The sequence below is a fragment of the Mandrillus leucophaeus genome, unplaced genomic scaffold (assembly GCF_000951045.1).
Source record: "Mandrillus leucophaeus isolate KB7577 unplaced genomic scaffold, Mleu.le_1.0 Scaffold1033, whole genome shotgun sequence".
NCBI lineage: Eukaryota > Metazoa > Chordata > Mammalia > Primates > Cercopithecidae > Mandrillus > Mandrillus leucophaeus.
The window spans coordinates 533,042-560,440 of record NW_012098466.1 but is presented as its reverse complement, the minus strand read 5'-3'; positions in this window follow the sequence as shown (position 1 = coordinate 560,440).

Here is a 27,399-nt window from a genome sequence, read left to right as displayed (position 1 = left end):
CCACCTTACTAGCTTTGTGGCCACAGAGAAGTTAGAAATCTCTCTGAGCCTCAGCCTCTTAAAATGTAAAAACCTGCCTCACAGGACTGTGTGAATATTAAATATGCCAGTACAATGCCCAAAAAATACTGTAATATGTGCTTGGTAAATATTAACCTTGGCCTCTTGTTCAAGGATTAATCACAATGTAATCATCCCAAAGGGAGAAGTCAGGGAATACAAGCCACATGTAAACACATTTTTCCCCTAATTTTCCTAATAAAACTAAGGTAGAGTCTCAAATACCTAATGCTTTTGTATACTGTATCTCTTTGAACAGTGTAGTAACAAATCACTTAGAGTGAAGGAAGTACAGTATTACTCTTCTGAATGGGATCATTAAATGCAATCAATATCAGAGTAGAATTACTTTGTAATTATCTTTCTAAATTGATGATTCATTTTAACACCTATTCTTGGCTTATGAAAATGTTATCATAAAGCTATAATAATTATAGTTGGAAAACTGGCCAAATCAAACAGTGAATAATACCCTGTCCTTGGATTGTTTAGACTTCCCTTATAACTTGCCCAGATGATTTTAAAAGTTATTGCTGATTTTTAGCTTATAGTATCTATCTCTTTTAAAATAACAATTATTACTTGTTACTTTTTATTACATAAAAAATAACCGTATTTCATACACAGACAGACATACACACACACACACACACACACACACACGTGCAAATGAAACAGTACATTTTAATCAAAAGAACTAAAAAGTCAAGTCCCTCCAAACCAATGAGACAGTAAATTCAGTCAACATTTTAGTATGTATTCTTTCATTTTTGACCCTGAATAGATAAGTGGTAGAATGTATGTGTGTATACATACACACAGACATGTATACATATGTATATGTTTATATTGTTGTGTATTTACATATACTTTAACGAAATGGGGTTATACATTTTGTTTTATTATTATTATTATTTTTGAAACAGAGTCTCATTCTGTTGCCCAGGCTGTAGTGCAGGGGTGTGATCTCGGCTCACTGCAACTTCTGCTTCCCAGGTTCAAGCGATTCTCGTGCCTCAGCCTCCCGAGTAGCTGGGATTACAGGCGCACACCACCACGCCTGGCTAATTTTTTGTGTGTGTTTTTAGAGGAGACAGGGTTTCACCATGTTGGACAGGCTGGTCTCAAACTCCTGACCTCTGGTGATCTGCCAGCTGTGGCCTCCCAAAGTGCTGGGATTATAGGTGTGAGCCACCACACCTGGCATATATTTTATTTTATTACCTGCTTTTTCATTTAGTTACATACATATATGCCCTTGTGTTAATGATTACATTTATGGTTTCTATGCATATTTTTCAATGAGTACCTTATTATTGGATGTTTGGATTATTTGTCAATTTTCTATTATTCAGTCTCTTAAATGTAGTTTTCACTAATCAATATACATGCACTAGAGGAAGCCAGGCCATGGGAATTGTCGTCTGGGACACTAGTCGGATTTTGGCCCTATTCACCCCTACTCACTGCTCTCATCAGATCCCATCCTTGGCAGCTCTGTTCTTAAATGTCCAAATGTATTCTAGAAATGTTAAGGAACGAGACACATAGAATCTCCCTCAGAACGAATAAGCCCTTTTTGAAATTTCCAGTCATTTTATAGTATCAACAGTTGCCAGACAGTATTTAAAAGTATTTATCCCTTGGTATTATTAACTGCCTTTGCCAAGATTTGTCTTTATTAACTAAATTCTTTGTGAAAGGGCATCAAAAATGGCTAAAGTGTTATTGGCTTTACAGGTCACGGATGCATAGAGCATCTTGTGTCCAGTGTTATCACAAAGATGCCTATGGCTAAAAAACTCAGGTGCAGTCTTTTCTACCCCCTGAAACAAAAATTTTAAAAGCAGCCTTATGTTCTGATTCTTCTTCTTTTGCTTCAGATTAAGGAAATGATTGCTCGTAAAGTCCCCCAAGAACTAGCAATAATGACTCTCGAATGCCCTGAATTCTGTCATTGTTATAAAAATATGGCTCCTTTTATGGGTGAAGCAATTACATATTATTTATTTTTTCTACACACAAGGAATTAAATAGAAGTCTCCATCTGCCTTTGTTAAGAGATCCCTTTGGAGAGGTGGAGAGGCCAATTACCCAGGAGCCATGGATGCTGACCTCTAGCCCGGCTCCCCTGGTCCCAGCCTTCCATTGTCTCCTGGTCTCCCACTGCAGCTCTTTTGATGAATGTGCTATTGTTGGTCTCCTCAGAGAGAGGCTGTAAAAGGAAAGGGAAGATTATTTGCAAGTGAGTAGGAAAAGATCCAACAAAAGAATGAAATGAAGTAATTAGTTCCTTGCTATACATAAGCACCCTCACTGCTGCAGAATCTTCAGGCGGTAGTGATTGAGGAAAACAATGACCTTCTCCATGCAAGGCGGAGTCACCTGCAGCCACTAACCAATCACAGGCGAGGCCACCCTCTTCTTCTTCTTCTTTTTTTTTTTTTTTGATGGAGTCTCACTCTTGTCGCCCAGGCTGGAGTGCAGTGGCACGATCTCGGCTCACTGCAACCTCCGTCTCCCAGGTTCAAGCCATTCTCCTACCTCAGCCTCTTGAGTAGCTGGGATTACAGGTGCTCGCCACCATACCCAGCTAATTTTTGTACTTTTAGTAGAGATGGGGTTTCGCCATTTTGGCCAGACTGGTCTCAAACTGCTGACCTCAGGTGATCCGCCTGGCTCGGGCTCCCAAAGTGCTAGGATTACAGGCATGAGCCACCACGCCCAGCCAAGGTCACCCTCTTCTTTACCACAGGAAGAATAGGAGGTTGGGTAACCACAAATTTGTCCTGGTATATTTTTTATCGTATTAAAATCTTTTAAAATGGGGGCCACTACTTGACTGACTGGGAGGGCTCTGTAAACTGACAATTCCTCAGGGAACTTTTTTTTTTTTTAATGTGCTATGTCTTTTTAAAAGTAGAAAGGTAAGAGATGTGTGGGACAAGATTCGTTGATTAATAGTTTTTACTATATGTAAAAGGCACTGTTGTGGCCTAGTTTAGGGGGTGTCCGGTTTGGGCTTCCCCGGGCTACATTAGAAGAAGAATTGTCTCGGGCTACAAATAAAATACACTAATACTAATGATAACTGATGAGAAAAAAAAAAAAAAAACTACAAAAGTCTCATGATGTTTTAAGAGAGTTAACAAATTTGTGTTGGGCCACATTCAAAGCCATCTTGGGCTGCGTGCAACCCATGGGCCATGGGTTAGAGAAGCTTGGCCTAGAGTAAAGCTCAAAGAAAGTCTAGAATCTTCACCATGATGCTATCTGGAGAGCCTGAGGTCTGCTATGAATTTCAAAGCTATAAGCAAAGGTTTCTTAAACCTGATCTATGCTGTATCATTTTGGACCAAGGAGGGATGTCTTGGGTTGTCTACCTCTTAGATAAATGATTTGGACAATTTGACATGGTAGACAGTTTGAAAATGTGGAAATACAGATGGACAACTGGAAAATGGGTACAGCAGAAAGATGAAAAGGAACACTTGTGCATGGCCCTAGCTAGCTACAAGTTAGCTGATAGCTTTCTCCAAGAGATGGAATATGATGTGGCTATCGTACATGATGACGTATTCACTTTCATCTTGAGGAGAGACTTGAAGAAGGGGAGCTGGTGGGCTTGCCACAGGCCAGGGAGTGCTTGTATGAACATGGTTGCCAAAATGAAGAAAAAATAGTTAATTTCTAGGAGTACATTAAAAATCAACCAAAGTGTTTATTTAAAGAATGGAGTGGGATGTGAAGGGGACAAGAGTTAAGAAGAGTGAGAAAGAAAATGAAAAAATTAAAGTCATCATAATGATGTACATTTTAAAGTCTTTCTTAAAGTTGCTGACTTCTTACCTTTCTACTTCTCTGTCTCAAGTCTAACGCTGTAAATAACATTGCCCTTAGGAAGCAGCCTTCTGTTCCCAGCCTGAGTGAGACACCTTCGTGCAGGCTCGTGGGGATCCCCCATCTCCCCTTATCATAAAGATCTGCAATGACCTAAGTGTACTTGTCCATCTGTCCAGTTGACACCGAGCCTCATGAGTGCAGTGATGGGCCTGCCTTGCTCCCTGTGGTGATCTTAGGGCCTGTAATAGTGTCTGGGACATAATCAATGTTCAAAAATACGTTGAATGAATAATTTACAGGGGGAAGTGGCAGAGATCATAGGCAGAGAGGAGAGCCTGACAGAGGGGAGCAGATTCATGGGGACGGTCAAAGTCCACAGGCAGAGAAGTTGAGCAGTCTGGAAACTTAAGATGCATAACAGAGTGTGAGGGAGTGGCAAGAGAGTGTCTCATCAGGAGAGCAGGCTTGATCACAAAGGGCTCCTTAAACTGTGTGAAAGAGATGAGAATTAACCCTGAGGGCAGTGCAGAGACATCAACAGACAAGTTGGTAAGTGATGTGGTTAAATGTGTATGTTAAGACAGAAGTATTTTGCTGCCATGTGGAAGAGTTTGGAGAGAGGTCAGCATGGAGGCAGGGAGCCTATTTGGAAGACTGTTGCAGAAATCTATGGGAGATATTATCGTGGGTTGAACAGTAATAGTGCAGAAGTGATAGAGACAGTGAATAGATTTCAGAAAGTTTTCAAAAGTATCATTGACACCGCTTTGATATTGATTGGAAAGATGATGAGGAAGATGGGAAGTCAAGACTGATATCTATGCTTTAGGCTTGAACAAATGGATAATCAATGGTAGCATTCACTTAGATAAGGAAAGTAAGAGGAGGAGCACCCTTGCATTTTTGTAAATTCAGTTTTGGGCAGATTGAGGTCCAGGTGCCTGTGAAATATTCAAGAGGAGACTGCCACAGGCAGTTAGATAGCTGCATTTCAGAGATCAGACGAATAACAGGGCTGGAGATGCAGAGCCGGTGTTCATTGTCATCGAGGTGGTAATTAAGCCTGGGAAACTGATGAGATTGCTAGAGGAGTATGTAGAGGGAGGAGACAAGAAGAATTAGAACTGTGAAGAACAGACAGATATTTTGAAAGGGCAGAAGACAGGAACCTAAAAAGAAGTGTACGTTGAAGCAGCCTGAGAGGTAAACAGGTGTCATAGAGGCTGAGAATTCATTTCAGGTAGAAAGACTGGTCTAAATGTCTAACTCCACAACAAGTTAGGTTAATAACTGAAAGACGGTTGCTAAATTTAGCACTAAGAAAGTGATTGGAGACCTTGATGAGAACAACTTCAGTAAAATTTACAGGACAGAAGCCGTATTACTCTGGCTGAGATGTGAACAGGAGGTAAAATGAATACAATGAGTGTAGACAAATATTTTGAGTAGTTTGATCATAAAGGGGCGAGTCCTCTTACAGTTTTCAAAGCCCTTAAACATTCAGTCTTTCTGGGAAGAAATAATAGGCAACTAGTTGTGGGCTAAGGAAGAGCAAAGAACAAATCATGCCCCCCAACCAAGAGCCATAGATAAATCCAACACCCTGGAGATGATGGTTCCACAGACAGAAAGCCGAGGAAGAGGAGTTTGTTGGGGAAGTTCAGTTTTAAACTCTGGAATGTTAGATAACAGTTTGCCAAGTGAAAATATACAAAAGCAATTGAAAAGAGAAGGATAGAGCTAACGAAGGTGCTCTGGCTCAATGGCATTTAAAGAGTTCTCTGCATCAGCGGCAGCTGAGACCATCAACAGGCAAAGGCCTCCTAGGTTAAGGATAAATGGGGGCAAGAGAAGACTTATAAGGATGATGACACAACAGTCCATTGATAACTGTCACCCAGGAACCAGGCACTTTTCCTGAGTAGTCACCAGGGAGCATTCCATGCAGACGTTTAATCCTTTACTAAATCATCTTGAGTATGAAGAAAATCTAAACTTTTGATTGTTGAAGACAAGTTAGCAATTCCTCACCCCACCCCACCCTGAATATTGTGCAATATTCTTGACATTACAACTTGAAATCTATTCAATTAAATTTATTCAGTTCTTTCAGCATTTCCTGTAAGGTAGAATTTCCATGAACAATATATTTCCCACCGTAAACGACTATTTTCAATAGTGAGTTAAAGCATGTAAGATACCAATGTGGAGTTCCGCACGGGCACTCTTTGAATGAATGCTGAAAGGCATGGTGTATGTGGGCACCAGCAAGAGTATGAATGACTGAAGCTCAGGGCGTATGGAGTGCTATCTTAAGAGCTGAGGCCAAAAAGGTTGGGGGAAATCAGATCATTGCAGTCTGTAATATTCTGAGTACTTTCAGCTTCATTGTAGACAATGGGAAGTCACTTGGTTTTTGTGAATAAGGGAGTGATGGGCATAGATCTGAGTTTTAAGCAGGTAATTCTGGTTAATGATGTCTGCAAAGTAGGCTGCTAAAAATATTTGTCAACTGAATGGAGAAATGATGACTCAAGACTAGAGGATCAGATAAAACTAGAGGTTCCAGTCCTTACAGTCTGGATATAATGGGAGATAAGGTAGAAGATCTCTCGTTGACTGAAATTGGGAACTGAATGTGGTCAATCATTTGTAAAATTTGTTAAAGCAGGGAATAAAATGATACACACTTATCTTACACATTATACTTTCACCTAAGACATGTGTGGGTACATTCATCCAGTAATTGTATGATAGAATGCAAAGACCCTTGCTTTGAATATAGGTCTGCTAATTAGAGTTTTCTACCATTTTTCTTGTATAAGCTACATTCACGTTTTTGTTTCTGTCTTGTTAAATTGCAGCCAAAGGCAATCTGAGTGCAGAATCTTCAAGACATTTTTACACCGTTTTTCTCAACCATTTTTGGTTTCTCTTTCCCAACACTTAATTGGATTACAATATTTTAAGCCGCTCACTCTCTTCAAGTCTTTCCAAAGTCTTCCATTTAATTTTCATAGGAACAGCTCTCATTTACATTCATATGTATTGGTTTACATAATACTTAATTAAATTTTGTAACATAATAAGCACAACTGCATAGACCAGTTTCTAAACAAAATACAAGTGTTTCTTTGCAAATTCACAGCTAAATTGATGGAACCAGGAAAACCCAATGTATCACTCCCCACCAGCCTCCAGTGACAAGCGTGAAAGAGGATGGGATAATAATGAAGTTAATAAAGTGACTGGACTAACTGGGGATTGCTGACAGAGCTTCTACCATAGTGAGCAGAACTAGGGCACCAGCAATGGAAACAGAGAGGAGAGGATAAATTGAAAAGACATATCAAGACACTAGCTTTGAAAACAAATGGACTTGAATCAAATCCTGACCTTGTCACTTAGCTGTGAACCTCAAAGTTTCTTTTTTTTTAATCAATAAAATAAGAATAACGCAGCATGTAGTTGAAAAACCAATTGAGAAAATGTACCTCATGTATACTTAGCAATGTGCCTGAAACAAATAAGTAATTAATATGATATTAAGAAAATATTATAGCATTTGATGTCGAATTGAGGAAAAATGCAGTGGCTTAAAAGGCAGAAAAGGATGCATCTCTCACAGGAAAGAAAAGAGAATGATGGAAGATTCCAAAAAAAATTTAAATGGAGGATAAGATAATTTGAGAAAGTCATATCATTTGGCCTCTATTTTTTTTTCCAGTAAACTCAGAGGCAAAGTGGTTGGCTAAAACTGAGAAGGAAAGATAGGACAGGAAGTATGGGAACAGTGAAAACCTTTTTAAAACCCAACGTAAGAAATAGAATAAGATTTAATTTGAAATTGGTAGAAACATTTCCAAAGAGCCTGGAGGCCCAGCGGGCATTGGACATGATGTATGTGAAGAGCAGCCAGTTACTACAATATCTTCCATGGTGACACTTACCTGTCTGGGAACAGTTGCAGCAGTTAGAACCTGCCAGGCAGGTGTTGGGAGAGTTCATGGGGAGGAAGTCTGAGCTAGCCCTCACTCCCAGAAGAAGCTGTTCCATTCTTGTGTTGACCTTCTTAGGCAATGACACCACCACACCCTCTGTTGCTTGTTGCAGAAACCCTGCGTCATCCTAGATTCTTCTTTCTCTGTGTTGAACCCCATCTAAATAATCTGCAACTTCTGCCCAATTTTTCTCCGAGATTTTGCCCACCTTTGCTGCTACCACCTTTGTCAAAGCCACTGTCATCCTCTTGCTCTGTTTATGGCCTTGAATTGTAGTTCATACTTTGTGTTGCAATTAGAGTGGTCTTTTAAAAATCACATCAGTTTGGCTGGGCACAGTGGCTCATGCCTGTAATCCCAGCACTCTGGGAGGCTGAGGCAGGTGGATCACTTGAGTCCAGGAGTTCAGGACCAGCCTGGGCAACATGGTAAAACTGCATCACTACAAAAAAATACAAATATTAGCTAGGTGTGGTGGCATGTACCTGTGGTCTCAGCTACTCAGGAGGCTGAGGTGGGAGGATTGCTAGAGTCTGGCAGGTGGAGGTTGCAGTAAACCAAGATCACACCACTGCACTCCAATTTGGGAGACAGAGTGAAACCCTAACTCCAAAAAAATAAAAATCATATCAGGTATCATTTTACCCTTTTAAGATTCTTAAAAGGTTTCTGACTGCTTTTAAAATAAGGACCAAAGTTCTCAACACAGCCCACCAGGTCCTTATGATCTAGCCCTCCAACATCTCCAACTTACCTGGCGTAATCCACTCTCTATTCTCTGAGCACATGGCCTTCTTGTTCTTCAAAAACATGGAGATGATAAAGGACCAACAGAGGCAGAGATAGGATGTGGGCTGTGTCACATAATCAGACATCATGGACTTCAAAAGGAACAGAGATATTGAGTTAAAGAGGAGGAAATGCTCAACTGTAGGGAAAAAAATGCTGACATTGATTGCTAAACTTGATACAAGAAGCAGGGAGGAAAAGTGAAATGGCCTTTGTTTGAAAGTATGGTGATTCAAGTAAAGCTGTCAGAGAAAAGCCATTTTTAGTTAGTTGTATCCACAGTTTTTCTTTCATTGAATTAGAAATATCTTAAGTTGAATATTTCAATATATGGCTGTGAAATGACTGAGGCATTGAAGATAATATGTATTTGTTCATACAAAAGGGCCACAGGTTTCTGCAAAGCTTAAATTACTTTCATACAAAAATGCCAGAAAGGATTCTCAGGTCTTTTGTTTTATGATAATAGTGTAACATTTAGGGTAGTTCTTGAAGAACAAACAAATCACTTGAAAGTTGGTTGAACGGAGCAACGACTCAAAGTGAAATCACCAGACAATACGTGCAATAGATGTTTTCACATTTCCCTATTTAGTGGGTGACACAGCCCTTGTTCAACAGAGCCTTAGGGATAAGTTACTGCTGCCTCAAGATCACATCATACAAAGTAAGTGTTCATAATCCTTTCTTCTAGTGGGCAGAGCTCTGGCAGAGCTCGCTAAAGAACCCCATCTCAAATGACTTTGATCGCTTAGCAAAGAGCCGTACTTCCAGGCATCTTGGGAAAGGAACCTCTTTCTGAGTTTTTGATGTGAGATGCCAAAGCATTGTTGGTATGAGGAAATCTACTTGAAGTGCTGTTATTTGACAAGTAAACATCATTTTCCAACCAGTCCCTGAATCATAGCTACATACCTGGTAAACAAGGATATCCAGGAGCCGTCTAGAGCCTCAAGATATGCCTGCCATTTATCTACAACCAAGATTGACATCCCAGCCTGAACCCAAACTGAATGTCTCACACATGTCAGACATTCTGCACATGTGTGAGAAAGTGACAGCGTAAAACATCTTTTAAAGAGTCAGAATGATCAGCTTGATCAAGAAACACATTTGCAGTTAGAAGATAGGAATGATTATGCATGTAGTTTGGTAGCTATCCTCAGAAGTCTCTGTCCTCATGAGCTCATATCTAGATAAGAAAGAGAGAAAATGAGGTGGAGGAAGGTTTCACTTTGATCTTTCTCTAAGACACCATGACCCAGAGAGAGCTTTAGCACTGCAAGAACACTGGTGCTTTAGTGTGAGGAGGATCAGGGGCCACACTTGGCAGAAGGGAACTTGCAGGACCTCTTATGAGACCCTTACTGTGGACTATTAAAAAATACTTGTTATGGAAGGTAATTTTGTAGGGACAGTAAAGTCTGAAACAATTCACAAACTTCTGGCCTGGCCAGCCAACTGGTGGTGATGTCATTTCCTGAAATAGGGAATAAAAGAGAAATAGATGATGACCAGTCTGACCTTGGCATGTTGAATTTCAGGTGCCAATGACACTTCTCAGGGAAGGTATCAAGAAGGCAGTTGAGAGCTTTAGAGAGAGTCTGGGGTAGAACTATAAATTTGGAGTCATCAGTTTAGCGATGTTAGCTGAAGCAATGGCTGTTGAGTGGATGGTCCAGAGAAAACATGAAGAGAGTAAAAAAGATAGTAACACCCCGGGATTATCTACCTTAAAGGTGTAGCAAAAAGTGTGACCTCGGTGCAGGACTTTGGAGTAACAGGGGAAGCCTGGGGGTGAAAGGAGACCTGGAAGTAGATGCCCAAAGAATGTACACTTAGAACTTAATCTACAGAGTCGATTCTGGAAAATTATATGATTTCTTTGCTTCTATATCTTCCCTTTAAGAAAACTGACTGCAGAGTATTAAATCTGCAACTGGATTTCCAAATAAAGGAAACAATTGAAAGGATTCAGTTTTAAGGATATAAATCAGCAAGTAATTCAGCCAAGGAATAATAAACAGTCAATTACTGAGGCATAGCAAGGTAGCTCCCAGAAATTTTTATATCTTTTTAAAAATTGATTGTCCAGTGAGACACCAATAACATAGAGTCACATTAATTGGTGCTTATAAAATGATTAATCTCTGTAATTCCCCTCCAGTCATTTGAAACATTCTATAAGATGCCCTTGTAAAAAATGTAGCTTTTTAACAGGGACTTTACACGGCCTTTTATTCCACAAGGTTTTTGTGTGTGGTGGTGTGGTTCACAGCATCTTAATTCAACACCAGCCTACTTCAAATCACATGTGTTTTTATGTGGGTTCAAAAAATATGCAGGACTGTGAACCCCAACACTGAAATTTTACAAAGCACAGCTTCCTTCCTCCCCACCCCAAACTTTTCATTAACTGGAAAATAAACAGACTGTTGACCTCATTGTGAAAGAGATTCTACTTGATGAGAAAGAAGGATGACAGCCTTGCCAAGTCCCTCCGTTTCCTCTCCCTATAGGGATAAAACACCTATTGACATTTGCCTCCATCATGTCAGGTGACATGGAGCTCTGTGCCCAAGTCCCACAGTCTCCAAGCCCTTGTCCCAAGAGGAATCCTACCCACTCCCAGCAACTGTTCTCCAGTAGAACCGAGATTGGGGAGCAGAAGAGGGTGACGTGTGTCAATGCAGTATTTTACATTTACTCCATATACATAACTCACTGAGTGAGTGGGTGGAAGCCTCCTGCGACTCCAGGATTGGCCTCTCTGCTCTTCCAATCTCAGAACTCCCAAACCCTCAGGAACTGAAGGAGCAGTTGCTGCACCTGGCAATTAGTGAACCCCATTTCGTCTTGTCTTCCCCTCTGCCTCTGTCTGGTTCTGATGATCTTCCCATATAGATGTTCAGTCCTACCCTTCCCAGATAGAGAGTATTTGAAGGACCTGGGACCCTTGATCTCTTCACACTCAGGAAAAATGTAACGCTAAATGTCCTGGGAGGTGATCTGTTGGCTTGTTGTTATGTTGGTAAACATCTCGCTGCCTGCCCTCCGTCGGGCTGCAAGACCCCAGCATGCTGGTCCACACTCCGCCTCTCACTTCTCTGTGATGTCTCCATTCTGACAATGGGCCTCTTGTACTTGCTTTGCCTTTGAGAACCAGCCCTCCTTTGCTCTTGCTGACTCTGCTGCCTGAGAACTAAAGCTTTGCTCTGCATTTCAATTCAGGGCCAAGGTCCCTTCTATTAGGTTGTTACAAAAGTAATTGTTGTTTCAGACTGTGGATTTTAAATCATTATAACTAGGCTCAAACACATCTTTATTAATCAAAATAGGAACCATTATAATCAGCACATTTTTGCCAATAAGAAATAAGTTTGTTTATTCCTGTAGCATAAAAATCCATGCTTTGGGATTCAATGATCTCTTGGAAAGCATTTTCTGCATGCTGCTGGTTTTGGAAGTGTTTTCCCTGCAAAAAGTTGTCGACGTGCTTGAAGAATTGGTAGTTGGTTGGCGAGAGGTCAGGTGAATATGACAGATGAGGCAAAACTTCGTAGCCCAATTATTTCAACTTTTGAAGTGCTGCTTGTGCAACGTGCAGCCAAGTGTTGTCTTGGAGAGGAATTGGGTCCTTTCTGTTAACCAATGCCAGCTCCAGGCATTGCAGTTTTCAGTGCGTCTCATCCATTTGCTGAGCATAAGTCCCAGATATAATGGTTTTGCCAAGATTCAGAAAGCTGTAGTGGATCAGATGGGCAGCAGACAACCAAACAGTGACCATGATCCTTTTTTTTGGTGCAAGTTTGGCTTCGGGAAGCACTTTGGAGCTTTTTCTCAGTGCAACTGCTGAGCTGGTCATCACTGGTTGCCATATAAAATCCACTTTTTGTCGCATGTCACAATCCAATCAAGAAATGGTTCATTGTTGTTGTGTAGAATAAGAGAAGATGACACTTCAAAATGATGCTTTTTTTTTTTTTTTAAATTTTAGGTCAGCTCCTGAGGCACCCACTTATCAAGCTTTTTCATCTTTCCAATTTGCTTAAAATGCCAGAAAACTGTAGGATGGTCAAAGTTGAGTTCTTCAGCAACTTCTTGTGTAGTTGTAAGAGGATCAGCTTTGATGATTGCTCTCAATTGGTCGTTGTCAACTTCCAACGGCTGGTCACTACACTAGTCTTCAAAGTTCTCCTTTGCAAAACTTCTTGAACCACCATTGTCCTGTATGTTCGTTAGTAGTTCCTGGGCCAGATGCATTGTTGATGTTGCGAATTGTCTCTGCTGCTTTACCACCCATTTTCACTCGAATAAGGAAATCACTTGAACTTGCTTTTTCTCTAACATTATTTCCATAGTCTAAAATAAACATAAAATAAACAGCAAGTAATAAGTCATTAGCAAAAAGTCATAAAGAGAAGCATGCCCATTAAAATGATGTATAACATAACCATATTTATTTAAGAATGTACTCTAATATAAAACGGCAAATTCCAACCACGCAAAAACCACAATTACTTTTGCACGCACCTTAATTCCTCTACACAGGCCAACTGAATGCAGGCTGTTAATCTCTCTAGAATTGCATCATGGGCTTTGGTGGCTGCCCATTTGCTGGAGGCAGCTACAACCTTGAATCTTGGTGGTTTCTGCCTCCCTGGTGGATCCATCCTATCAGCTGTAGAATTGGCACAGGTCTTCTCGGGCCAGGCCTATATTACTAAGGGGTGAATACCAGATTAACAACACTGCCCTCTGCTCTCACTTGCTAAGAATAAATATTTTTGTGTCTCTGATGGATCCCAAACCATACCATTAACATCTAATGCACAAGAATGCTTCACTCTACATCAAAACTATGCTATCGATAACCTGCATAATGAACTTTCCTTTAATGTATTGAATGAACGTTAAAAATGTGTTATGATCACATAGATGTGGTACCTGAGTGTTAGTGACAATCTCTGCAAATAATCAGTTTTTAGTAAATTATCTTTCAATTTTAGCACTGAAAGTCCTGCAAACTGAGATGGGTGGTCAGCCTAGGAAACGAGTCAATCTCCCTCATTGGTATTGATCTGTAAAATGATAAAGGGCTCAATTATTACTATATATAAAATTATAATCTGATAATATTTTGTTAACTCGTCTCTTTTTGCCCACTTGCACACCATAACTGCATAGTATTTCCAGCTAAATGGGCTCTTTTCCACTTAAACCTCTCTCCTTTAAAAAAAAAAAAAAAAAAAAAAAAAAACTTTTCTGCTCCCCATATGACACTTCCTATTCCTGAGACTGTTCTTAATACTGCCTTCTAGATTCAAGCAGATCATTTTGTCCCAGACAGCAATTCTGGCTCCAAAGGGCTGTCTTTTATCCAAGTCTAGCAGTTGTTGTGATTTTCTCATTGTTCTGACTGATGCACTGCAGTGTCTCATTTTCTCCGTCCTACAGCAATTGTTTTAAGTGTTTAACCCAGGAAAGGAGCAGAAACCCAAATGCTAAGTTAAGCCAAATAAACAGGCCTTTTTCCTATTCTTCAGAGCTTCTTAGAGTCTTAATTTGCTAAATATACACACAATGTGAACTCCAAAGGAATCAAGTACATTTACTATTTCCCAAACATCCTCGCTCATGAATGCCTTTGGAGTGATAATTTACTAATACCTGGTGGAATTCACATGTAGTTGTACAAGGTTTGGGAAGTGCTAGTAAATAGAAAAACACAGATTTTGGTGCCAGAGAGCTCTGTATTCACATCTTAGCTCCAGTGCTTCTTAGCTGAGTGACTTGGATAATTTACTTAACCTATCTGTAATACTTTAATTAAGTTCCTATGATGTTACTTTTTTGAAAAAAAAAATGGAGAGATGAGAGATTTAGAGGCAATTTCTGTTTCTTTTTTCTTTCTTTTTTTTCTTTCTTTCTTTCTTTTCTTTTTTTAGACGGAGTCCTACTCTGTCGCCCAGGCTGAAGTGCAGTGACACGATCTCGGCTCACTACCACCTCCACCTCCTGGGTTCCAGCGATTCTCCTGCCTCAGCCTTCCCAGTAGCTGGGATTACAGGCATGCACCACCATGCCCAGCTAATTTTTGTATTTTTAGTAGAGACGGGGTTTCGCCATGTTGGCCAGGCTGATCTCAAACTCCTGACCTCAGGCGATCCACTCACCTCAGCCTCCCAAAGTGCTGGGATTACAGGCGTAAGCCATTGCGCCCAGCCATGTTTCGTCTTTTGTATAGCAAGTGCCTACCTGTTAGAATTGTTGTAAGGATTTATAAGCTTCTGCATGAAAGGCACCTGCCACACTACCTCAAAAGATCATTGTGAAAATCTCACTCCAGTGGCTCTAGATTAATGGAAAAAGACTAAAATCAAAAGCAGGAAGCCAATGTGTACTATGATTTGAGGAGGGTACGTACATAAAATCATTGACGCCCTTGCCTATCCTTTCACAGTTCCTTTCCTTTGAGACTTAACATTTTTGTCACCTTAAGTGGTTATCAAATGATCCCTTAGCACCCATTGCTTCAAAGATAATGGGAGAAAAAAGAACTGGGTAGAAAGACAACAGGAACACGGTTTGCTTTTGTTTCCCTACTTAGAGACCCACAATGCATATTAGCGTAGTAAAGTCACCCCTTGGGGAATAGGTGAGTAAAAAGGTCACAAAGAGGGTGGAAAGGATGGGCTAGAGGCATTAAGGGTACAGTTCACACCCTCTGCTCACTTAACAAATGAGAAGAGGCAAGAGGGTTAGAGAGCTGATTGTTAAATTCCTGAGTCAATTATTCTACCTGGGAGTGGGGGGCTTCTGAATCTATACCCAGTCTTGTTTCACAGACTAGATGTGTTCCCAAAAGCGAGCCTTTGTACACGTTTATTAAGCACGTGTTCCCAGCAGCTTTCATTATAAGAACAGAGATGCAATTCCTGGGAGAAGAACCAGGCCAGCATTCAGTGTATCACTGTGTTACCGGGAAAAGAACCCAAACTTTTGTCTGCTGTGCGATGCGAAGAATGTTGTTTCCCTTCATGAGACCTCAATTTTCTCTTTAAAACGGAGGTAATAAGACTAATGCCCTTTCCCAGGCTGATTATGTGGATCAAATTAAATAAGTTATGTGAAAAGCCCTGCTAGATATCGCCTCTCTGAGGCCGGACACCATGTCTGTCTTACTCATGATGGCATTTCTAGCATCGTCTCAGGGCCCCGCAAAAGGCGGGCACCTAATATACCTTTGTCCAACTACTAAATTAATATTTTACAAACTCGGCCAGGCGTGGTGGCTCATGCCTGTAATCCCAGCACTTTGGGAGGCCAAGGCAAGCGGATCACGAGGTCAGGAGTTCAAGACCAGCCTGGCCAACATGGTGAAACCTGTCTCTACTAAAAATAAAAAAAAATAAAATACATAGCTGGGTGTGATGGCACTCGCCTGTAATCCCAGCTACTCTGGGGGCTGAGGCAGGAGAATCTCTTGAAACCGAAAGGCGGAGGCTGCAATGAGCTGAGATCACACCACGGCACTCCAGCCTGGGCAAAAGAGTGAAACTCCATCTCAAAAACAAAACAAACAAAACAAAAATAAAAACAAACAAACAAAAACCTCAAAAGCCTTGGTAAACCACTTGTTTGTTTTTTTAAAGCATTTCTTTATATAATTTAGGAGTCTTTCATAGCAGTGTTTTCAGACCTTTAGGTTTCGTTGCATTTATTGTTAATGCCATTTTATACAAGAAAGTATTTTCAAATTTAAAAAACTAAGATTGATGTCATCTCTGAATATAGATCAATCCTTCTCATGAAAGGACAGTTGGCATCCTTAAACTGTCCAAAAATAATATTATCTAACCTTTATTGAGCACTTAGTGATCTATGTGCTTATTAATGACTGATTATTAATGACTAATTTGTAGATTAGTTGTAATAATAAAAGAATATGAGAAAACCGGGACACAGAGATGTAAAGTAACTTCCCAAAAATCACGGGAGGCAGAATTCAAATTTGCTTCTCATAGTTCTTGGCATTGCTTTTATTTTGCACTAGAGAAAACTTCATCTTGGACCAGCACTATTCCAAAGTCTGGGGAACTCTGGTTTATTTTACCTGAGAATTATTTTTGCTATAATTACCTTTCTCTCTAAAATCTCAGCTTGCAGGAATTTCATCTACAACTTGGGATAAGAATGAGTAGTTCTCATCAGAAGGTAATAATGGGGAAAAGGAAAAAATATACAGAGGTGGAATTCTCTTGGTAGAGAGATGTAAATCAGAGAGATATACTAAATGGAGGTGAAATCTATTCTGTTAGAGGGGGAAGCGTATCCAGAGAAATTAGTAAAATTAAAAGGGTTAAGTCAGTGGACTCACATACTAGACACGAAGTCATGGAAAACCTGACAAACTTGTACCTATGAGGTAGACAACCTGGAAAATGCTCCTTCTTGAGCCCGCAAGAGTGAAATGAGCGAAGATCATGAGTAGAGTCGCACCAATGGAGCCAAGGGTATGAGTGAGAGTGAATTCTGCACGCAGGGGGCCTCTCCTCCAGTTCATGAACTAATCAGTGCAGAGGCACGGCAGCGTGTGGTTTACCTCCCCTTAGGGGTGGACTTAGCCAGGAGCAGTGAGGATTTCAGGAGCAGACACTGCCGCTTTGCCAGCTGGACCCATGCCAGACTCTGCCAATAGCGGGCGTGAGAGGCAGCCTGGAAGGCAGAAGGAGGAAAAGGGGACATGTTCCTCCATCTGCTTCCATTTAGCATCCTGGTGGCTTCCTATTCCTTTGAGTGTCTCATCAGAAACATTTTTTCACTCTCAGCAGTTGTTCCAGAGGTTGCAGTTTTCAGGTTTCCCCCCTCATCTTCCCAGGACAAGTTTGAACACACCATCTGAGAATTACCAGCATCTGCCAGTCATCGACCTGCCTACAAGACTGGCTTCCAACTTGGCAGGGCCCCTCCTCCGAGCTAAGTCCTAATAACTCCAACCCCTTCACTTTGCTTCCACAGTCTAGGATGGGGAGCTGCTTCCTGCTGTTACCTACGGTTCCCTTTCATACTTTCAGTGCTCAAATATCCATTTGATAAATCTCTTCGTTAAAATACCTTTATTAATTTCCTAATTTTCTTCTAAAATACCTTCATTAAAATAGTCTTTCTGTTTTTCCTGGCTGGACAGTGTCCATATCCATCTTTGCTTCTTTAATGCTTACTCTTCATATCCCCACCCCTGCCACTTGGTATTTGCAGATTTGCATTATTACTGAGGTTATTAAATGTGTGAGTTCTGACTTCCCATTTAGAGAAAGACTGGAAGCACAAAGAAAACATGTTACAGTGCTCGGATTTAGAAAGAAATAGATTTAAGATCTGATTCTTCCATTTCACAAACGAAGTGATTTTGAGTGAATTACTTAACATCTCAGTACATTACTTTCTCTTCTAGAACGATGACAATAATGCCTGCCTCATAGTGATGTTGAGAGGATATAACGAGTAAGATATATATAAAGTACCTGATAAGGTTTGGCTCTGTGTCTCCACCAAATCTCATGTCAAACTGTAATCCCAAATGGGGGTGGGGCCTGGCGGGAGGTGATTGGATCATGGGGGTGGTGTCTCATGAATGGTTTAGCATGACCCCCTTGATGTTATTCTCATGATAGTGAGTGAGTTTTCACAAGATCTGTTCATTTAAGAGTGTGTAGCACGTCCCCCCATCTCTCTTGCTCCTGCTTCTGCCACGTAAGAAGTGCTTGCTTCCCCATTGCCTTCTGCCATGATTGTAAGTTTCCTGAGGCCTCTCCAGAAGAGGAAGCCCCTGTGACTCCTGCAAAAACAATGAGCCAATTAACGTTCCTTTCTTTATAAATTACCCAGTCTCAGGTATTTCTTTAGAGCAGTGTGAGAATGGGTTAATACAGTGTCTTAATAAAAGCATTCAGTGTATAAGGGTTTTCAATAAGTGACTTTTTATTTTTTGTGTGTCTGTGCACAATTTCCTATGGCACTAGCTTAGCACCAGCTTGCACATGGTAAGCCCTCAATGTATAGCAAGTGATTATGGTGATTATTTAATATCTTTGTGTGCATCTGTGTCCCATGCCATAGGACACTGGCTAGTACATAGTAGCACTCAATGAATATTTGTAGATGATAAACATATGTTTGAACTGCTTGATTAATAATTCATAATATGTAATAATCCATTTGTTGTGTGTTTTTACTAAAAAATAGACTGCTGCTCTGCCCGCAAAGAATTCCAGAGCATGCTCTTTGACTGGAGGTCTGTCTCACTTCTATGGGTAGAACATACCTGAATCAAGTACTGGTACAATGTATTTGGAACAAAAGATCTGTTATCTGTTCCTGTTCCCCTACTGACAGGAAAAATGAAACTCTAGATGATCTTTCTTGAAGCAAAAAACCACCCCCAAAAAAACAAAAATAGAAAAGCCTGTGACTTTCATTACTGATCTTACTTTGGATGGAAATGGCAAACATTCACCACCCACAGTTCGCAGGAATCATGAATGCCCCTGAGGACAGTGTGTTTTCACAGTGGAACAACAGAATGCGAATTCCTGCAGCCCCTCTGAGTGTCCTTGAGGAGCTAGAAAGCAGACCTGCATGTTTAATCATGGAGAAAAACTAATAGAGATCAGATGTCTGGGGAGGGAGTGCCGAGGAACTCTGGCCGACTCCACTCGACGCAATGTAGTGTAAAAATGTTTTATTGTCCCTGTAGCTTGCTTTCGTTAGATGAGGTCCATCATCCACTGGAAGTAAAGTAATTACAGTCCTTGAAGAGTTTGAGGGGAGCTTTCTTACCTAATTCAGTCAGTCTTTAGAATATATTTATGGTGAGCCACAACAAATATCCAGCATATTTACATTTATATTTATCAACTAAGTTCATTAAGAGATTGGACAACCAGGGTCTCCTATTTGCTCTTGTAGGAAAGGTCTGATGTCAGAGTGAACTCTTTCAGAGAACTGACCTTGAGTTGTGATATCTGAAAAGAAGTCGTGACTCAGGATTTTAACTCTGCTGATGATGAAATGCTGTGCTTCCCACTAGTGAGGTCAATCAAGAATATCTCAAGTAGAGTGGTTCTCAAGCTTGAGGGGGCATCAGAGTCACCTGACGGGCTTGCTAAAACACAGCTTGTTGGGCCTCCCTCTCAGGGTGGAGCCTGAACTCACTGCCGGAGTATGTTAGTCAGGATTCTCCAGAGAAGCAGAACTAAGAGGAGATACACAGAGTATGAAAGAGATCTGTTATAAGGAATTGGCCTGCACAAGTATGGAAGCTGAGAAGTCCCAAGACCTGCAGTCAGCACACTGGAGGCCTAGGAGAGCCAACAGTGTAGTTCCAGTCTAAGTCCAACGTCCTGAGAGCCAGCCAATGGCGTACATTCCAGTCTGAAGGCTGGCAGGCTCAGGGCCCAAGAGCCGGCTTTTCAATTTGAGTCCGAAGGCAGAAAAGGACTAGTGTTCTAGCTTAGGCAGGCAGGAGGGATTCTCTCTTCCTCACCCTTTTTGTTCTATTCAGGTCTTTAATTGATTGGATAAGGCCCATCCACATGAGGGAGGGCAATGGACTTTACTCAGTCTACGTCAAATGTTAACCTCATCCAGAAATGTCCTCACAGACACATTCAGAAGAATATTTGGTCAAATGTCTGCTCACCCTGTGGCCCAGTTGACACATTAAAATGAACCATCACACCAAGGGATGCTGAAGCTGCTTGTCCAGGGTCCGTGCTCCAAGAGCTACTGCTGTAGCAGAAATTGAGTCAGGATTGGAAACCCACCACTTGCTTTATTTTTATCACAAAGCCCAGTACAAAGTGGATGCTTACTAAAAAGTATATATAAGGAGTGAATAAAGTAACACAAGGAGGGAAAGGATGAAGGAAAGGAGAGAAGGAGGTCTCTTGGATAAAGAGACCTGAGTAGATATTAGATGGTCAGAGTTCTAGTGTGGCTGGCCCTCACTTTCCTCAGCTGTAGGGTTTAGTACTCACAATAACTCCGCGATTCCCATTTTGTAGTTGAAAAAACTGAGTTCACACCTTAAGGAATTAGTAGAGCGGAGTTTCCAACTTAGCTTTCTCTGCCCCCAAACCTTTCCTGATATACTGCCTACACTATAAACATTTGTGGAACATTGAATATGGGCAAGCCACCACACGGTGAGGAAAACCTCAAGGTATTTATAAGCTAGTGAGAAGCAGGCTTTTATTTTTGTTAATACCTAAAGAAATCTGAAATAGAAGATTGTTCAAAATGTCACTGGAAAGTGGGATTAAGGCACCATGTATATCGATTTTAAGAGCGTACCTTGTGGTTCAGTCTCTTCTGAGTCTGAATTCTTTTTCCGTCACTTATGATCTGTGTCACCTTTGTCAAGAAACAGGATCTCTGTGCCTCAGTTTCCCCATCCATAAATACTTATCTCATAAGGGTATTTACACTCTTACAGGATTACACCCTTACAGGGTTAAGTGAGTTAATACAGTACTCCTCTTTATCCATGGTTTCATTTTCTACAGTTTCAGTCACTCGTGGTCAATCACAGTCTGAAAAGATTAAATGGAAAATTCCAGAAATAAACAATTCATGTTTTCAATTGCACTCTGTTCTGAATGGTGTGATAAAATCTGGAGCTATCCCACCCCCTCCCTCCCAGGACATGAATCATCCCTTTGTCCAGTGTATCCCTGCTGTAGGCACTGCCCACCCGTTAGTCATTAGTTGCTGTCTCGGTTATCAGGTCCACTGTCACAGTAAAGCAGTGCTTGTGTTCAAGGAACCCTTACGTTACTTCATAATGGCCCCAAAAAACAAGAGTAGTGATGCTGGCAATTTAGATATGCCAAAGACAAAGTATAAACTGCACCTTCTCTACACTGGTGTAAAATTTCTCTTCTAGAGATTGTAGTAAACATCCATATAGCAATTAACGTTTCCTATATAACCGTCTTTCCGGAAACCCACTCCCCATCTTTGAATAGCTTCTTCCTTTATCAAGACACCAATTTCAATAACAGTTATTACTATCCCTCAGTGTGCCTGTTTATTGCTGGTTCGGTGATGTTATATGAATATGACTTTGATGTACTACATAAATACAGATGCATATACAGTAGTCCATATACTTCCTCTAAGTGAAAAAGTGAAAGTTCTCCAATGCTGAGGTTGCTGTGATCTATAATAAGACTGAATCTTTTATCCATAAAATTGTGAAAAAATAAATAAAATTTGTGCATAGTATATATAAGGTTCAGTACTATCTGCTGTTTCGGGCATCCACTGAAGGTCTTCAACATATCTCCAGTGAATAAGGGGGGACTATGGACTACTGTATATGTAAAACAGTTACATAGTATTATTTACAGGGAAATCAGTATATTGGTGCTCACTATTATTATTATTATTATTACATCCCCAGCACCTATCTTAATGCCTAACACTTGAAGATGATACTTACATATGTGTTGAATGAATACTAGGAATGTGTCTGGAGGTTGTAGTGAGTATCCATATAATAGTTAAATTTTCCTATATAACTGTCCTTCTGGAAACTCATTCTCCACCTTTGAATAGCTTCTTCTTTTTCTCAAGGCACCAATTTCAATAACAGTTATTAATTACTGCCCCTCAGTGTGCCTGCTTATTGCTGGCTCAGTGATGTTATATTAATATGACTGGATGCGCTACATAAATACAGAGTTAGAAAACGAGGCAAAACCTTGAAATTTCCCTTCAATGCCTGACAAGTTTCAGTTCTCACAGCTGAAGACGATTGATACTCAAGAGAAAACAACCAGGAAGAACTTCTGAATTTGCCTTTTAATATATACCTTATGTATGAATTGCAGCCGATGACCTCTTGCTTTGCTTTTCAGATTAACTTCACAAAAAAATCACTTGGAAATGCAAAACTTCACTGAACCTTTCTTTAAAAAGTAGCATGTTGCCAAAGAATTCTTAGCCAAGCATACGGAAGTGAGAACTGTGGTTTGTTGTCTGACATGTGAAAGTCTACCTGAGCTCTTTAGTGCATGGTTACTGAATATTCAACAACGTCCTGAAATTTCCAGTGCTGCTGCTTGCTTCAGCAATTTCGTTCTGAGGATATGCCAGAATTGCACATTAGCATTTAAATGGACAGCCAAGTCCTACGGAAACCTCATGATATATGTCACACTGGAACCAGCTTCAACTCCTTCAGGGGCTGCGGAGTTTCTTGTGCCTTTTCTGATGTTCCAACTTCTCTTTCAACTTTTGCCTTTGTGGATTTGGGATGATCAGTTATCTGCAAGATTTATAACCCACAGCTTTGATGTCAGACAGATGTATGGTGTCAACATTCTGCAATTCAAGAAAATTCTCTTTCTCCTTTAGGATGTAATATGTTTTTCTCTCTGCTGACTGCTCACTTTGATATAATAAAGCAAACTTCAGTTCCCTGGGTTTCTCTTAAAGTGGAAAATTTTACAACAGTTCTCATTCCAAGTTGGAACTTAATTTGATATAACATCCCTAACTTCACTAAAACACCATGCTAGGTCAAGAGGGCTCATTTTTTCATATACCTAAAACCCACAGCTGCTTACATCTCACAAAGAAGCAACTACTAAAGGGTTTTCATTTGAATGTGATTATCTGCCTCCTGAAACTCAGACTTAAAACATAACTTAAATAACATGTTTCTCTGAGATGCATCATGGATCCTATCATTTGACCTCCTGAATGTGATAAAGACGGATATTATAAATATTCCTGGATAACCTCATTATGCAACCTTGTCACTATAACAACAGATGCAGAATATAAAGCTGCTGGGTTGAGTGTCATACAAGAGTGCAATCGTACTACTACTTCCTAGTGCATGTCCCTTGTGGCTGCTGCACAAAGCAACCCACTAATGATGGCATCATCTACAGCATCCTGTCCCATAAGGTAGCTGCTTGTCATACATGGCTACTTAAAGTTCAGTCTTCTGGGGCTAAAATCAGGGCGTTGGCAGGGCTTGTCTCTTCTGGGACCTTTAAGGGAGAAATTATTACTTGTCTTTTTCAGCTTCTAGAGGAAGCTTGCATTCCTTGGCTTGTGGCCTCTTCCTCCAATCACTCTAAGCTTCTTGCTTCCCTCATCACAACTGCTACTCCTCTGTCTTTGACTTTCCTGCCTCCCTATTATAAGACCCTTGTGATTACATCACTGGGCCACCCAGACAATCCAGAAAAATCTCCCCATCTCAATATCCTTAACTTAATCACATCAGCAATGTTCACTTCACCACATAAGGATTAGTTTGTGGACATTTTCAGGGACCATTATCTAACCTATCACATCACCTTTGACATTTGATTTTTGCTGTGTTTGCTTACCAATATACTATTAATACTGTTTACTTAATATTTGTCTTAAAAGTTTTTAATTAATCTTATCTGTGAACTCAATGGGCTAATTTTATTTTTTTCTAAAACATAGCAAAATAACATTTTAATTATGAAAATAAAAAAGTTTCATTTATCTTCCAACGTCTCCTGGGCTATGAGTGATATGCACACTACACTGACTATGAATTGACTACTCTCAAGGATCTGCCAAAGATTTCTCTAAAATATTACATAATGGAGAAAGTCTAGCCCAGTCTAATGAGCAAGCTTCTCTTCTAAATTCTTTAATTTCTGTCCACATGTTATATTTGAAGGGATAGATTTTGAGTCATATTATTAAAGCCAGACATAGAAATTCCTTGACTGGGTTACAGTATAATGTTGAGTCCTCTACCATTAGAGAAGGTCAATGCAAGAATCATCTCCTTGAACTGAATTTCTGATCCTTTTGTAAACTTGTAATTAGAGATATGACCCATTATGTTACCGAGTGTTCTTTGCACAGGGAGGACAAGTAATACATTACAGTTTGAGCTTAGCTTTAGCAAAAAAAGATGGCCTCTAATGTTAAATTAGTTGACTTTCTTTTGTCATAAAAAGGAATGTGTTTCTCTTTTTTCCTAAGCTGCTAAGCATAATCAGATTCAAGTATAAATGAAATTGCATTATCACTGGGACCTTGGCAACAAAATTCCTCCACTCCAGATATGTGAAGTATATGTTGTTTTGAGACCTAGTTGTACTTCATATTGTGTCAAATCTTATTTAAAGTAATTATATCGAAGTCCTGTTATGATAGAACTTATAATTAGGTGCACTTGGGTGTTTCATATGGAACAAATTCCTGAATCCTGAACTATATTTAGTATTTCAAGAGAGTAATTGTGGTGATTATAAGGATGTGCCTTGCAGACCTCTGACTACACTGAAATTGATAGGGGCCCCAGTTGCCTTTCACTGAAATCCATTCCTGTGTCTGCACTGAGGCCGTCCTTCCCACTGGCTGCTCCCAGGTGAGGACTGAGTGCAGCAGGGGACTAAGACAGCCCGCTCCTGGGAGACTCAAGACTCCCCTTTGACAGTCAACTTTGCCTTGAGGACTCCCTGTTGATCTCCCTGAATCTTCCTTAGATTTCACTGTCATCTAGGGTACTTGCATCTACTCTTCACTCCTTCTCACTCATTCTTCTTACATTGTGGCCAGAAGGCTCAGTCTTCTCTGGGTCCGTTCCTTTGTTCTGTTGCAGGCACTTCCTGAATTATATATCGTTTAACCGTTTAAGCTGTCTTGGCATCTACATCTAGGAGGACCCAGGGTAACAAACACTGGCTGGGCACGGTGGCTCACGCCTGTAATCCCAGCAGTTTGGGAGGCCAAGGAGGGTGGATGGCTTGAGACCAGGTGTTCAAGCCCAGTCTGGGCAACATGGAGAAATCTCTGTCTCTAAAAACAATGCAAAAATTAGCCAGGCATCATAGCTCCCACCTGTAGTCCCAGCTACTCAACAGGCTGAGGTGGGAAGATCACTTGAGCCCAGGAGGTTGAGGCTGCAGTGAGCAGAGATTGCGCCACTCCACTGCACTCCAGCCTGGGTGACAGAGCGAGACCTGACCTCATCTAATGTGTGTGTGTGTGTGTGTGTGTGTGTGTGTGTGTATTTAAAACCCAAATATTGTAATTTTCTGACTCTTAAAATAATCAGAACACCTTTTTTTCTTATTTGATGGCACGTATGCACATAATTTATACAGTGATTGTACCAAGATGTTTGGCTGTATATTTAAAAGGAGAGAGCATAATACACAGCTTTGTCCTGATTCCATTTAAACTTGAGGTTGTATCTGCCTCCTGGAATATTTTGATGCAGATTGCACAGTGGAACCAACAGCTTAGGATCTACATTAGTGTAGTACAGTTAGACCCTTAGGTCATCAAAAGACTGCTGATAGAATGATGAATGCTGAAAACAGACTTTGGTCACTATTACAGGTTTTGTGATGAGATGGAGTAAAGAGAATAGAGTTATAACACGGCTTAGGTGTGAAGTAATTGAAACTAGATCTTGCTGACAATTCAGTTAAGAAACTACATGGAAAAGCCAAAATCACAACTATATTGAAAGGGGGAAAAAATGGCAAAGAAATGATAGAATAGTTGGCCTGAAATCTCCTATTAAAAAGATGGGCTACTTATAAATAATACCCAACTTGAAAAAGATACAGTGCAAGTAGATTTTAGTCTTCCTCACTGCTTCAGATCCACAGATGGGGGTCACTTCGTTCTTTTATCCCTTTTCCAGGGACGGGAATTTTATTTCCATGCCTCAAGCGCTGATAGCATTTTAGGTTGTGACAAAGGGGCAATCTCCCATGCTAAAACTTAACTCCATGCAGGGGTTTTGAACATTTCAGGGTTATGTATACACTTGCAGTTATAACATATTCATGCACATAAGCAGACTACAAATATGTGTCCATGATGCACAAAAACTCGGAAGACTAAAATACACATCCTAGCTATGTGTTAGCATATACAATGGTCATCTTTCAGGCACCCCAGATGGTACTCTGTATTACAGCATGATCTCTAAATTTGACACTATGTAGTACAATCAGGGACCTGACAAGACTTCTTTTACCAACATTATATTTTGGTCTGAAAAGAGATGTTGTTTGTCTCTTTTCAGAGGTGAAAAGAGGTGAGTCACTGGTGCTGAACAAGATTAGCTGTACATAATGTTCAAGAGACTCTCATTCTAAATAAAACACATGAATCTGGACATTGTTGGTAGATATAAATTGTTTGAAATGTTCATGTTTAAACTACCTGTTCTTATTAAATATAACAATGGCTTAATATACAGTTGAATTGAATTTCTCCCAAAGTCCATCAATTGAGTAATTGAAAAAAAATATTTTAAAAGGGATTGGGGTTGAAAAACAGGAAGAACTATGGAGGTATAATTTCCTCGTTGATTTTAACTTTCTTTTAAAAAAAATCATAGCAGGACAATAACTTACTCTAAAACACGTGCATATTGGAAAGGAGAAGGGAGGGATTGGGAAAGAATTCAAAAACCTGCTGGAATTCCTTGCAATCATCTTAAAACATTGTGTATATATATTTTTAGTAATGGAAAACATACACTACTACAAAGATCTTTATGGGATTGCAATAGAAGTCCGTTTTCCATCATGGTGTTTCTATGTTAAAAAAGCAAGAGTAGGGCCCTCCCAAGTTTAAGTCTCCTTTTAGTACTAGCATTTGACAACACCCTCAG